The sequence below is a fragment of the Cherax quadricarinatus genome, chromosome 76 (assembly GCF_038502225.1).
Source record: "Cherax quadricarinatus isolate ZL_2023a chromosome 76, ASM3850222v1, whole genome shotgun sequence".
NCBI classification, from domain to species: domain Eukaryota; kingdom Metazoa; phylum Arthropoda; class Malacostraca; order Decapoda; family Parastacidae; genus Cherax; species Cherax quadricarinatus.
In genome coordinates, this window is record NC_091367.1 from 2,889,375 (window position 1) to 2,895,374 (window position 6,000).

Below are 6,000 nucleotides of genomic sequence, written 5' to 3' on the forward strand. Positions count from 1 at the left end.
TAAAAGCTATATCATAAGGTCTTACCAAACCTGCAGCAGTGTGGTTCCTTCTGTTCACAAGTATTCCAGTATTTTTTCCAGCTTAAGTGCTGGATAATTATGCAGTGTAACCTAAGTTTTGTACACTTTGAGAGTGAGTGAGTGAGTGTGTGAGTGTGTGAGTGTGTGAGAGTGTGTGAGTGTGTGAGAGTGTGTGAGTGTGTGAGTGTGTGAGTGTGAGTGTGTGTGTGTGAGTGTGAGTGTATGTGTGTGTGTGTGTGTGTGTGTGTGTGTGTGTGTGTGTGTGTGTGTGTGTGTGTGTGTGTGTGTGTGTGTGTGTGTGTGTGTGTAAGGCTGAATTTTCATAAATTATTTTCTTCAGAGTGTGAATGTATAGGAGTGTGTAAAATATAAAATTCATGTTTTTTTTTTTTTTTTTTTTTTTGAAAAGAAAATGCCATTTATTAACTCAGTCCCCATGTAAATTCGTCATCTTGAGTATAGTGTGTAACACTGTTTGCATAGTTTTTGGTAATGTTCTTTATAAATATTTTGGTAATATGCTTTACAGATGTTTGAAGGTACAAGTACACCAATATTATTATTATTATAATCAAAAAGAAGCGCTAAGCCACAAGGGCTATACAGCGAGTACACCAATAAAAACATATATTTCAGCACATTGAGTGTAATATGACCAGTTGGCTTTTGTCATATTCCAGTAATATTTATTCCATGCAAAACTGAGGTCTCTTGTTGAGGGGATATTTTATATTAAGTTAAAAATAAAATGTCGAATGGAAAAGGAAAACTTGCATTAGATTACAATATCTCAGCACTATTCCACAGTAGAACGGTAGAGTATGATGAGATCCCTTCATTCAAAAATCGTCTTATTTACACTTTAATGTAAAATTTTCTTTCACATTTTGATTTACTGTATGTTATTAATGTCAGTATCATAAAAAATAAAATATGTTGATAGGGAAGAATCATGCAGAGGGATCATGATATTTTTTTACATTGAACTGATGCATAAAAATTTTACATTATTACGTGGAGGGGCTCAGGGGTAATTTCCAGTAAGAATCTCTTTTTGGCTTAAAGAGGTATCCTTAAGGGTAATAACTCCAAGTCTTCATAATGCTCAGTGATTGCACTAAATCTTTACTCTATATTAACACAGGAAATTAGGTACTGTATAATGCTTTTTGAACACTGATGAAATCTAGGGACACTCATTAGTGGATCATAAGACATGATTCTCATTAATGGATCCTAAGGTTAGTGACTTGAGTGTGGGGTTCCTCAAACTAAATTCTGAGAGGAAACGTACACTTTTACACGGATAGTCCCTAGTAAGCAATTCCTTTCGAGGACATTTTATTACTTAATATGATTGATATAATTAGTGTATGCAGAATTTTTTAAGACTATATTTTTATTTAATACTTTTGTATAGAAAATGCTTATACATGTATTATACTTTAAAATTGTTTGCCTTTTAATGAATTTTTCTTTAAAATTGAAAGGAATATTATTTTCTACAGTGGTGCACTTCGTTTTACAATCCTAAATTAAGGACTAATTTGAGATCTGTGATAAGGCTCAAGTCTTATCCATGGCATGAGCAAATATTTTTTTTTGTTGTTTATCTTAGCCAGATAGTTGACAGAGTTGAAAAAAATGCTGATTGTTAAAACAGGAGTACATGAAGCTTCATACACCAAACAATCGGTAATTTTTTTACTTGTTTGCACTGTTGGTATTTGCACCAACCTGAGCTAGTATTGGTAGATTGTGTACGGCAAGTCCGTCCTTATGAAATTCACTTCCATAAATTGTTTTTTTTTAACTGAAAGTACATTCTTCCTCAAATTTATTTGTGATTTAAAAAATGTACAGTGGTGGGTTTTTTTTTTTTCACTTTTTTTTGATATATGGACTTTTTAAGTTTTCAGTGTTTTTCCAACAGTACAAAAAATTATAATAAACATTTTTATTGCATTCAGTAAATATGTATTAGATTCTTAAGAATTCTCCCATGTCTATTGTTCTGTTGGTCTCTAATTAAATAATTTCTTAAATACACTTTTATTATATGTTGTGTTTTATTATTAATGCATCCTATCCTTAAATGCAAAAAAAAAAGAAATGATTGCAAATACTATATAATAATACAAGTGGATATAGGAAAAAAAAAACTGTGTGTCAGCACATGAAAGTGCTCAGGCATGTTATATATATTTTGTGTATATATTTTTTTTTTTGTTCGATAGGAGTGAATGGAGATGAATGGTTTTTGGGACCTGACAATCTGTTGGAGTGTGAGCAGGGTAATATTTAGTGAAGGGATTCAGGGAAACCGGTTATTTTTATATAGCCGGACATGAGTCCTGGAAATGGGAAGTACAATGCCTGCGCTCTAAAGGAGGGGTTTCGGGATATTAGCAGTTTGGAGGGATATGTTGTCTCTTTATTCGTATGTGCTTCTAAACTGTTGTGTTTCAGAGCACCTCTGCAAAAACATTGATTATGTGTGAGTGAGGTGAAAGTGTTGAATGATGATGAAAGCATTTTCTTTTTGGGGATTTTCTTTCTTTTTGGGTCACTGCCTCGGTGGGAGACGACCAACTTGTTAAAAAAAAAAAAAAATTAACTGGCCATCTCCCACTGAGGGGGACCAGAAAGAAATGTTTTCACTATCATTCACACTATCACTCTTGCCAGAGGCATGCAGTTATGACAGTTTAGATGCCCCTCTCAACAGCAAATATCCCAAACCATGCTTTTGGAATGCTGGCACTATACTTCCTGCCTCCAGGAATAAGTCTGGCTAACTAGTTTCCCTGATCCCGTCGCAAAATAGTATTACCTTGCTCACACCCAACAGCTCGTCAAGTCCCAAAAACCATTCATCTCCATTTGTATCTAACACACACCTGGTTAATGCCCAAGCCCCTTGCACACAAAACCTTTACCCCCTTCCTCCATCCTTTCCTAGGACTACCCCTACCCTGACTTCCCTCCACAACCCCTCCTTAACCCTCTGGATAATACTTCTAGAAACTCCGCACCTAATCAGCAAACTGTGAATTCTCTACATAATACAGTGGACCCCCGACTTACAAACAATTATGTAAGTGTATTTTTGTAAGTGTATTTTTGGGGATCTGAAATGGACTAATCTAATTTACAATATTCCTTATGGGAGCAAATTCGTTCGGTAACGGCACCCGAACAGCCTTCTGGAACGAATTAATATCGTAAGTTGGGGGTCCATTGTATTTACGTCGCGCATTGCCCTCAGATATGACATCTTCACTGCCTCCACCTGTATAGTCCTTGTGGCTTAGCACTTCTTTTTTATTATAATAATATAATTCACTGCCTCCAGTGCTGTGACCCTTATGGGTTTAGCGCTTAGTTTTGATTATAATTCACTGCCTCCAGCCTCCTTGCTGCAACATTTACAACCCTAGTAGCTAAAGCTCTCGCTTTTCTAGCTCAGTCTCTTGCTGCCCTTTACCCTTTCACCATCCACTGCTCCGCTGTTATCCGTAACCTATTATTCATCCACCTCCCTTTTGCCACCTGATGCCCTCGCTTCCTTCCTGCCCTGCAGCGCTGTATAGCCCTTGTGGCTTAGCGCTTCTTTTTGATTATAATAATAATAATTCACACACGGAGGGCCCGGGTTCAATTCCCAGTGGGGTGGAAACATTTCTAGGTGTTTCCTTACACTTGTTATGTTCACCTAGCAGCAAATAGGTAACTGGGTGTTAGTCAACTGGTGTGGCTTACATCCTGGGGGACACGATTGAGGACCCCAATAGAAATAAGATAGTCCTCGATGATGCACTGACTTTCTTGGGTTATCCTGGGTGGCTAACCCTCTGGGGTTAAAATTATCTCATGCTTCACACCCATATAAGTATTGGCCCGGTGGCCTGGTGGCTAAAGCTCCCGCTTCACACAGGGAGGGCCCGGGTTCGATTCCCGGCGGGTGGAAACATTTCGACACGTTTCCTTACACCTGTTGTCCTGTTCACCTAGCAGCAAATAGGTACCTGGGTGTTAGTCGACTGGTGTGGGTCGCATCCTGGGGGACAAGATTAAGGACCCCAATGGAAATAAGTTAGACAGTCCTCGATGACGCACTGACTTTCTTGGGTTATCCTGGGTGGCTAACCCTCCGGGGTTAAAAATCCGAACGAAATCTTATCTTATCTTATCTTACCGCTATACACTTATACATTCCACTCTTTGCCACCGTGGATAATGTTCTGTCTCCACGGATACCTCAATGCACCACCTACCTTTTTTCCTTCATCAATTCTATTGTTTACCATGTCTTCCATATACCCATCTGCTGTCCACTCCCAGATGTCTGTTCTCGGGGATTGGATCTGTGCTCCAGTTCCCTGAATTGAATCTGAATACCTTCCATTCCCCCCCCCCAGGCACTATAATCCCTAGGGGTTTAGCGCTTCCCCATGATTATAATAATAAAAAAATTCATTTCCTCCATACACCCTCCAATCTGATATCCATTTTTCATTACCTAACTCGTTATATATCTGGAGGGTGTTTTGGGGGTCAATGTCCCCACAGCCTGGTTTGTGATGAGGTCTTGCCTTGGATCAGGGCCAAATTGGCCAAACTGTTAATGCTGGCCACATGCAAACCAATGTACAAACCACAGCCAGGCTAATCAGGAACAGACTAGGTTCCTGTCCAGCTCCCTCTTGAGAACAGTCAGGGGTCTATTGGTAATCCCCCTTATGTATATTTACTTTCAACCTCCTTTACCCACCCTCCCAAATAAATTACAAAGACCCAGGAGCTGTGACACGATCCCTGCAACCACATACAGGTGAGTACATATATATACTCATTAGTGCGCTTGTTATACAGTAGAATCTCATACAGTTTACATGCTTAGTCATCACATCATGATTGCCCTTTGTCTATTTTTTGTATAATTTCCCTGTATTTTGGGTAATAATAATGATATAATATTGTTTATATAACGTAGTGCAAATGTGTAGCACTGATGTGATTGAGAAAATGTCAAATCACAAAGGAACCAAGATTCCATCGTGACGAAGCCGGCGATAAATGGCGTAATGTCTTCATTTTAATGAGCGGTGTTAACAGAATCGTGACTAATCGTAGCTGATGGGAATAATGTCAGCGTAAATCTGGCTCTGGAAAATTAGTTAATGTTGAGAGCATATGGAATAATACCGATGTATAATATAAGTGTCAGATTAATAGAAAAATGAGACGCAGGCTGAGAGGATCAAGAACAATCTACCGCATGGATATTAATGGTGTTTTTGCCTCCCAGTGAATTTTAAACCTCACTTAATAGGCCAGGGAGGCATTAGGATGCAAAGTCCAAGGACTTGTTGAGTGTCTTAATTTTTAAGAACACTTATGTTGTAATTATTTTCATATAATAATTTCTTATACAGTCCACAACGTAATTTGCTTAAATTTCTTTTCTAGTAATTATTCAGGAACCATATGTTCCTAATTTTAGGTCCAGACGTGTGAGTTTGGGTGACTGAGAAGGTGGGCATCGAAGGAGGAACATTATGGCGACCTCGAGTCCCATTTGTCTCCGAGGTACAGCAATATCAGTAAGTGTAATCTGTGTTTTAATGTGCCAGAGTTCTGCTCATTGACGTGTGTGTGTTAATTCAGGATTGTACCTGTCAGTTTCAACACAATTTCTCACACTTCCGGTAAAAGATTATTAAAATATTTTACCCTAATCCTTATTGTTTGGGAAGGAAAATTTGCTAGTGGATTGCGCCATAACCTTCGAGAAAACCAAGCATACATGGAAAAGTTCTCTGACAAGTTTGCAGAAATTTTCGAGCTCCACTTGTCACCAGGAGGCCTGGTCACAGACCGGGCCGCGGGGGCGTTGACCCCCGAAACTCTCTCCAGATATTACTTTTTATCTGACCTCGCTGACGGCCCCACCTTTGGCACAGACTTCCTCTTTCA